General features: G+C 45.0%; 1 protein-coding gene across 10 annotated transcripts in view; it reads left to right on the forward strand.

Moving 5' to 3' along the window:
- Positions 1–10,000, forward strand: part of LOC147023816 (F-box only protein 46-like) — a 137,310-nt gene that overhangs the window by 101,316 nt on the left and 25,994 nt on the right. The gene's annotated exons all lie outside the window — the stretch shown is intronic.

The raw sequence follows: 10,000 nt of genomic DNA on the forward strand, positions 1-10,000 counted from the left end.
TATGGCAGTGTTATTCTCATATTGTCATGTCTCTTCATCCTTGCATTCACCCTAACTGCTACCTGTTGATCAAATGCAGAGGTGAATCTGAAATATTTGCACTAATGTCATACATTTTCTTCTGAAACACCATCTGTGGGGGACTTTTTTTATTCTGCAAAAGTCAAAATGTACGGGGAAGTTCATGAATCTTCACCTCTTCCTCATGGTATTCCCTTGCCACAGACATACAATTGTTCCATCGATGTGGTAGTCCCTTGATGCCGACATCTAATACATTTTTGGGACGTTACACAGTGCTTGCAGGCCACGTGCATTAATGACTTGATGGTTCATAAATGTGACTAGAGATCTGGATTGTATGTATGTATTTATTTATTTATTACCTCCGCCACCAAAGGTGAAGGAGGTTATGTTTTCACCACTGTCTGTCTGTCTGTCTGTCTGTCTGTCTGTCTGTCTGTCTGTGTACAGGATATCTCAAAAAGTTGTAGGCGGATCCAGATGAAACTTGGTGTGTAGGTTGGATGTGTTACAAGGACGAACTGATTAGATTTTGGTGAAGATCCGGATCCGGATCCTACTGCTAGAATTTTAAAAAGTGATTCTTGACCATTGAGTAGTAGCGCCAAAAAGGATATATAGCACGATGTCTCAAAAAGTTGTGGATGGATTCGGAGGAAACTTGATGAACATGTTAGGTGTGTAACAAGAACGAATTGGTTCGATTTTGGTGAAGATCTGAATCCGAATCCGGAAAGCGATAATTATTTAATTTTTAAAGTGATTCTTCACCATTGAGAGATCGGGCTCAAAAACTATATATTGTTGTGGGCCGGGGTTCGGTGGCGATAAACGACCACTTGGTGGAGCAGTAGGGTCGTCTCCACCGAACACCTGGAATTGCAAGGGCGTAACCCTTGGATAACTCCAAAAGGTCACGGGTCCCTTAGCGGACCGTGGTCGCCAATATTTTGACGGTGTGGGGTAGGGTTAATTGCCTAATTTCAATATACCCAAGTACTCCCGTCGCCAATTTACCGGTGAAATCACACCCTCGGCCGACTTTGTCCGAACCGAGTCGCTATCACCGACTCGGATCCGGCGTAACCGAGCGGAAGTTACCAAAGCCGTGTCGGACCCAATGATAACTTACTGGCCCAAACGGCGTCACTAATTCTCAATACGCACCATGCTCGGTCAATGGAAGAAAGCACAGAAAACGAGCTGGTACATTTAACACGGGGGTTTATTATAATGGGGCAGGGGAGCACACAAAGAGCAGAGTTATCCGAATATGAAAATTTAATGTACAATGAACACAGGGCACTTAGTTTCTACTTACAGGACGGCGCCACACACACACACACACACACACACACACACACACACACACACACACACACACACACACACACACACACACACACACACACACACACACACCAAAAAGAACTGGACCCCGTCGGATTTTTATTTTGGCCTTTCAGCTAGGAGGGAAGGCGAGCTGAGGGCAGGGGCCTATTCTTGCACCTGTCCGCCTCGTGCGGTCTGGTCGAGCTTGTCCGGCGGCGGGACTCGAACCCGCCGTCAACAACGCAGCACCAAGCACCAGGGACGATGCAACGGATGCCAGCCAGCACGGGAACGGACCAGACGAGCACCCGCGGGTGGACGAGAACGCCAGCAGGCAAAACGAGGCTTCTTCTCCTTCTCCTCTTTCTTTACGACGGGGTGAACCTTCTCGACGACGGCTCGCCACCTCATCTTATCCTTCCCCTCCCCCGCGGGTCGAGGGAAACGCTCTGACATACTCGCCTCCAAATTGGACGAGGGGTTGTCGGGCGACTCGTGGCCGCCGTTGATTGGACGAGCTCACGGTAGGCGGAGGGAACCTCACCCCTGTACGTGACATGCTGCACGTGGGCGATGGTGCGAAAACGAAGGATGAAGATTTAAAGACATAAAAAAAAACCTGACTATAAAAGTAACTCGGAGCGCACACACGAAATTCCCATAAGACAGAAGGACGGGACCTTGACTGTAAACTCGTACTTATCGAAATAACTGAACTGCAGGGGCTACTGTCTGTCTGTGTGCAAATGGCTTTCAGATTGGTAACAATATATCGTACAGTATTTCAAAAATGTATTGGGCCTGATATGTTCTCGTGGATCAGGCATTACGTGGTGCAGATATTCGCTCTACCGAGTGCCCTGCTAGTTTATTTGTTGATTTGTTTTAACAGGATTGATTATGAAGCTCAAAGTGGAGCTGCCCCACACACACACACACACACACGCACACACACGCGCGCGCACACACACACACACACACACACACACACACACACACACACACACACACACACACACACACACACACACACACACACACACACACACACACACACACACACACACACCTTGCACACATGAACAAACAGCCAACTACACGAGATGCAACAAAAAGGACTGTCAGATGAGACAAACACAGCCACTGAGCTTGTGGGAAGTGCCGTCACTTCCTGGGGCACTCTGGGTACCAGCAACGCCACACCAATGGCACACTTTTCTCACCACACTCACCCTCATGAAGAATTTCTTCCTCCCCATCGATGTCAACCTATTGAAAAAGGAGATTGCCCTTTTTCAATGCTGAAAGTCAAGCAAGGAAGCAGCACATACCGTTTTTTAAATCTTTGGTATCACTCGGCCGGGGTTTGAACCCCCAACTTCCTGGACTCGGAGTAGACATTCTAACCATTACACCAGTATGTGGGATGATTTAGAACTTCCCAACCTATCCCCTGTGCAGTGGTTATGGTCACACATGCATGTGATTACAAGCATTCTCAGGTGATAAAAATGCACTCTGGGACAGCATATTTGTCGGTCTGTGTGTTGCTTGGTTCACCACTTCATTGCATGATATCTCACTGAAGTACTGTGCGTTGATGGTTTTCCCACTTTCAAGATATTCCGCATGAATTAAGCAATTTCCAAAATATTATATTACCTTTCAACCTTCTGGCTGATGGCTAAATGTTGAATTTTATATATATATTTATATATATATATATATATATTTATATATATATATATATATTTATATATATATATATATATATATATATATATATATATATATATATATATATATTTTCTTATAACTGACTCACTTTGACTCTCGCATTAAATTACGGATTCAAGTCTCATCACATGCCATCTTCTTCAAGGATTCATCCAAGTCCGAGGCATCGTCTGCTGTGGTGTGGGTCAGGGTATTGTCTGCAATTGAAAGTTCAGCTGCAGTCTGAGTTGCCTTCTTGGAAATGCTGTCTGACATTTTCTTGTAAATGTCTTAAAGTGTTGTGTGGCACATGTACTTTGGCTTTTCTTTGACAGTTTGAGCATTTTTTTGAATCTTATAGACCCACGTTACTTCTTCATGGATGACGCTCTTTTGTTCCAAGTCCCGTTTAAGTTTTTCCATAAGGTCGATACACTCGTCTCCGGACATTATGATATTTCCGTTAACTTGCAGTTATCTTCGTCGCACTCGTTGTGTTGCTGCTGTTCTGGCTTCATAACCATGTTCATTATTTCTGTGTCTGTGAGTTGGAGCATGACTGGAACATCATTATCAATGTTCATACATTCTTTCACAGCCTCTTCATCTGGCATCTTGGCTTCAACACACGACAATCCTTTGGCATATTCCAATAAATTTTGAACAATTTCCTTCTCATGTGACCCTCGAAAACTGTGGAAGTCTGGTTCAGCTTCATCATCAACATTGGTGCAGGTCTGCAACATTCTTGCAGGCCGTAGGTTATGCCAACCGTTCGTCAATATTTCCTTCGATAGGTTGTCCCACGCACGGACAGCACTCCAAAGAGCATCCTTTATGTCAAATTCCTTTTGGAACGCCTTGATGCGTGTGGAACGGTTGCATGCTTCAAGCATTTTGTGCATAAAGTTAGCCTTGTGGCGGCACTTGAAAGCAAGAAGGATGCTGGTCCGTGGGTTGAATAAGGGAGGTACAGTTCGGTGGAAAGTAGACTGCATGAACATTGTCCTTCACAAGGAGCTCAGCATCAGGGTGGGCAGAGCAGTTGTCCAGCACCAGGACAATCTTGCAGCTCGATAATGTGCCCTTGCCTCAGGCACAAAGTCATTCTTAAACCAGTCAAAGAACATTTCACATGTAACCCAGGCACGTGCATTGGCCTTGTACTCCACCAGGAATATCTTGACCCCTTTAAAGGCCCTGGTTGGGGTTTGCACTTTTGCCCATGACAAACAATTTCCACTTGTGGGTGGCAGCAACACTTGCACATGCAAGGACTGTCAGTCTTTCTTTAGAATCCCTAAACCCTGAGGATGCTGGTTCATCAGCAGTCACAAACGTTTTTTGGGGGGGGATGTAATGCCAATAAAGCACCATCTCATCCATGTTGTCCACTTGCTCAGCTGATAAATTTTCACTCTCGATCGGCTCCAGAAATTCAGCCAAGTGTTCCTCAGCAGCTTCATGATCAGCCGAAGCTTTCTCACCACACACTTTCAGATGTCTCAAACTGTGGTATCTTCTGAACCTGTTAAACCACCCCCAGGTGTACTCTCACGGACAAGTTACACCTACCTCCTGGTGTAATAATTTGGCTTGCACCATTATCAACCCTGCATATCCAACGGAATGTTTTTACTCCGTCGGTGCCGCATCCACTGAAGTAAAACCTAGTCTAAATCCACATTCTTGTGTTTGTGCAATGTCTTGTATTTTTCCATCAACTTCGGTACATCACTGTCTGCATAGAATTTCAATGTTTCATCCTTTTGTTTCCTTAGATCATAAATGGTGGATCTACCGATGCCATACTGGACACTTAGTGCCCTCACCGATGCATAATTTTCGAGTTTCCTCAACAAGTCCACCTTCTTCACTATGCTTAGCGATGATAGTTTCCTTTTTACACTTCCTCCGCCTTCAGAACTTGCTGATTTCCATTTCATCACGGTGAAATGGGCACTGTTAAAATAAATAAATAAACAACTTGACACGGAGAAGAGACACCTGCCTGTACTGTGCCGCGCGGTAATTCCTCGCATGACGCGTCTTCTTTTTACGTGATTTAGCTGCTGATGAATTTAGGACCATTTTTCACATTGCGCGTACATTTTCGTTATCAACCTGTTCGGGGTGTGACCTTGCTGCGTAACACCACCCAGTGGATTATTAGTACTCTACACATGTACTGTACATCAGTGGTCACCTCGGACCCAGATGCAGTCAGATATGAAGCATGGCTTATTTGAGTTAACACTGAGTCCGTGTCCTTTGATACAGTGTAAGCATCTGAAACGCACCCAGCCGTCACTCCACGATGACTTAACTACTCCGAGATGGGCCTTGGGGTTCTGGTCGGTGTGAGGGCATATCAAAACCTCCACTACACTCAGCACGTAATATATTGTGCATCCTTTGCCGCTGTGATTGGTTAGAGATCAACAAGTGATACAAATACTTCTGTGTCAAAGAAACAAAGGAAGGCGATTTAAATGACGGTGAAATTAGAAGTGATCAAGCGATGGGAGTAGTGAACATTTTCTGTCTGACCGCTTGGACTTCCAGTTTCTCGCACCCAAAGCGAGCTTGTCAAACAAATTCACTTTTCGTTTCAACTCTTCACTCACTTTCTTCTGCCTCTTTCCAGCATACTCACCTAATGTTTAGGGTCCACTATTAACGGTAATAACTTGCTCAAGATAGCGAACCGTGAGGCACAGCGAGGTGTTCGCAGTTCGGGAACCAAATACAGTACTATACAGCATCAACATCTGTGCATCTCCCCCTCATGTCCACCCAGGGGTAGGGCGATGGGGGCTTGCAAACTCACAGATATTGGAGGTCGATGGGTCTCGAATTAGGAAACGGTCAGTACCATTAGTACCATCTGTCATCCCTCAGACCGGCAAGCAGCAGCTTCTTCGCTCACTGCAGATCTGGATAAAATCACAAACTGGTCCAACACGTGGAACATGTCTTTCAATCCACACAAATCTCACACTCTCACTATGTCTCTTCGAAAGGACCGTTTACAAAACCCCCCCATCCACTTTCTCAACAATCCTCTGGAAGAAGTCTTTTCTTTCAAGCTTCTGGGTCTCACTATCTGCCATGACCTTTCCTGGGAAAGTCACATTTCCAACCTTGCCTCAAAAGCCAGTCGCCGACTGGGAATCCTCCGTCGTGCTAAGTCCTTCCTCGGCCCTCTTGAGCTCCTGACTACTTACAAAGCTTTTGTCCGTAGCCTGATGGAGTACTGCTCTCCCCTCTGGGCTGGTGCTCCTGCCTCCCACCTTTCTCGACTTCACGCTGTCGAAACCAGGGCTTTTAAGATCATTGGCATCTCCCGCAATGAAGCTGAGTCTTTGGGCCTCTCACTCAATCACCGCAGGTTGGTCGGTGGTCTTTCTGTCTTCTACCGACTCCTCTCCAGCCTTGCCCCCCCTGCTCTCTCTGCGATTTGTCCCAACCACATTTCCACAGGGCGCTCAAGGTCCGCCAACAACCCCCTTCTGGTAAAACTACCAAAATCACGAATCACTGCTCATCTTCACTCTTTCATTCCTCTATTTTCCCGCCTTTGGAATAAACTTCCTCACTCTATTCTTTCCCATTCTTCCCTCCAGGCTTTCAAAACAGCTGTTCACCACCACCTCTTATCTTCCCCCATCCAAATCCTCGATCTTTTCTACCCCCGATAATCCACCCAAGCCCACTTCCTTCAATTCTCCTGCTTTCCTTCCTGAAAGTCCCTGTAATGTCCATCTTCTCCTCGCCATGTTCCCCGTCCCATCCCCATCCCTCTCCCTTCCACAGTTCACCTGTGTCTGTTCCCCAATGTTTTGTCCCTTCCACTCCCACCCCTCTTGTCTCATGCCTCCTTGCTGTGAGTTGTGTGTTAGCTCTCATACGAGCCTCGACCAAGGTATACAAAAAAAAAAAAAAAAAAACGGTATGCATTTACCAATTTGTAAATACGTGGAACTCGCGAATACGTGGAACTCGAGAATACGTGGAACTCGCGAATACGTGAAACTCGCATATACGTGGAACTCTCGAATAGGAAGAGTTTGCTGTATTTACAGAAAATGTCAACCTTTGACTATTTTTGTACATTCTCTCCAATGAAAAAGTCCACCTTGTTCATGAAAATCTTGCATTCAAGAAAAGGAGGTAAAGTGCACCCTGCTCCCTTGTCAAGCAGCTTAAAAGTTGACCCGCTCGCTCGCACATTGAACCTCCTGTTTTGACCAATAAACGTTTGAACCACCTGCTTAACGCAGTTTTATTTTCCTGAAGGATTTCCACTGGACTTGATGTGCTGAAAAATAAATTGACAGTTCACTGAAGTCATGTAGTACTGTGTGGTTATCTCGTGTAAGGTTCCCTTTAGTAAAGGGAAAATAAGTTTCCTGGATCACGTTTTTGGGTTTATTTTGATACTCTGAGGTCATTTTCAATCTCTGTAAGAATGGAAATTTGCACATGCGCCCCTTGTCTCACTCGTGGGACTGTCTTGGATAATGTCCACAAAACTGTTCCATCACCTGACGCTGCTAACAGGTGTTTGAGTTCGGCATGTTGCCCGCAGGACTTCAAAACAAGACATTTCTTTGTTTTTGTTCAGATCATGTTGCAAACTTTTTCAATCGGACAAAGAACGAGCGGGTCTAATGTTAAACACTCCCGTCTGTTTTGCCAGAGGCATCAAAATGCCTCTCCCGTTGCTTTTCTTGGCCGATCATCGCTGTTGCCTTGAAGCAAGACTCCCTTTGTGGGAAAGCTAATGCTGATGGTTTCCAAAAGAATCAATTTTTGGGGGTGATTTTGTGAAGAATGGCCATTTGGTGGCAAGTAGCAAATCATTTTTGGAATTTGATCAAACCAAATTTATTTCTGAAACTGAGTACAGATTGCATTGCTTTGTTTGGGCCGCATGCTTTCCCCTGATGGTATGGATATATTCTGTGATTTTTTTTTTGGGGGGGGGGGGAGGGTGAGGCAAGGGAGTAGAGGGAAGGGGTGACAATTCAAAAGAGATGACAATACAAAATCTTAGCTTATTGAAGGGGTGATGAAACAAGTGGAAATGACTGCATTGATAGTGAGGTAGTTCAACAACAAGTGGGCACAACAAGGAGACTAATGAACCAGAGTTGAGGAAAGAAGAGGGCAAGAAATGCAGTGACCTACAAGTATATGAGGGTGGGGGTGGGGAATGGGGGTAGAAAAAATCATGGTTGGGGATGGAGGATTAACTGCGATGATGGTGCAGTGCCAACCTGAAGCCCTGGAGAGAAGAGTCGGAATGGATTGAAGAACGAGGTTGCACAAGTGGAAGAACAGAGACACGAAGGAATGGAGGTGATCGATGTAAGCCTCGACTTTCGGAGTTTCACAAGGATGGTGTTTCTGTTGGAATGTGTGCAACCTGAATGGGGTGAGGGAGCAACAGGGAGATGAAAGAGGAGAGGAATTATTAAATGGAGAAGCCATGAACCGGTCTGCGATGAGAGAGCAGCAGGCCTTGTGTTTCTGTGGTAGATGTCAATGATATGGAGAGCTTTGGATTCCACTGCAGCTCGGACAGACAGGTGTGAAACGGGGCACCAGCCCGTAGGGGAGAACAGTACTCCATTGAGCTCGTCAGCCGTAAGACATTCGGACTTACCAAGGACGGGACTTGGCACGACGGCCAAGACATCTGCAGTTTTTGTCATATTGTCCGTATTTTCAGTTGTACGTAGTTTTTCACTTCGTGCTTCTCATTTCAGATCACTTCGTGCTTCTCATTTCAGAGTTTAGCTTTATATATTTTTTCAGCATTCTGCAAACTTCTTGGGAGCATCCTCTTGCGTATAATTCCGTGTATTTAAACGGGTTACTATGGTCCAAAAGGCGCTCAAAATCACAGATTTAAGTTATTCAATGAGAGTTGATCTAAAAGCTGGCACAGTGTGTTTGAGAGAACTACTTATGGAACAAGATATGAACATGTACAAATCTTGATTAACACTGTCTGATAGTCATTGGTGTTAGCCATGCTTATGGAATGATCGTTCATCATTTGCTTATTGGATTAGATATTAAAAACCAAAAACTTTTCAGCATTTTGGGTGGTCTTGACACCTCCAGCAACGACCGGTTTTGCTTGGAATTTTTCTCCTGGCAGTATCCCTGGGCATCTTTTCCAGGCCAAAGCAATGAACGTGCTCCACAGCTGTATCAAGGAGGGTGATTCCTTCTCTGTTTGGTTTTAGACTCACTTGTACAGGCTTTTCGAGCATTTTGAGTTGCTTTTGTTTATTGCGTAATGGCAGCTCAGACGTGCTTCCCATGGTCAGGGTAAATAAGTGGATCGCTGGGAGCAGTTTTGTCGCACTTGATTGTGCTTCATGTTTCGCTCTGTTTTGCTGTTCGTAAAACACAGAGCACGTCCTTTGTTTGATTTATAAGTGTGATTGCTCATTGTATGCTCGAATGTCACCGGGAGATTTTTTTTCTCCTCCCCCCCCCCCTTCTTCTTCCCACGGGTTATTTTGCTGTGAAAAGATTTTGTGGAGTTTCCTCATCCACTTTGTATATTTGAAAGAAGTTGTGCAAGTATAAGTCCTTGTTAGGCATTGAAGTGAGCATTTGTTTAAGTGCTTTTGAAGCGCTTCGCTTAAAGCAAATGAACTGGCAGAGATGGACTCACAGTTGTAGTGGTTTATTGTACTTGAGGATACTTACTGCACACACATTGACAACCTGAAAAAGAACAACTTTTGAATTTCATGATGATTCACTGCCTCATTATCCAAAAGAAAAGCTGGTGAGCCCTGATTTTTCATCTTCTAATTAAGAGTGATTTTGTTTTCAAGTAGGTGTCATCTCCCATCCTCATCTAAAAATCTTTTCTACCCCCATTAACCTCAACTAACCCAAC

This window comes from Eptatretus burgeri, chromosome 7 (assembly GCF_056783735.1).
Source record: "Eptatretus burgeri isolate ZD-2024b chromosome 7, Ebu_testis_v1, whole genome shotgun sequence".
Taxonomy (NCBI): Eukaryota; Metazoa; Chordata; class Myxini; order Myxiniformes; family Myxinidae; genus Eptatretus; species Eptatretus burgeri.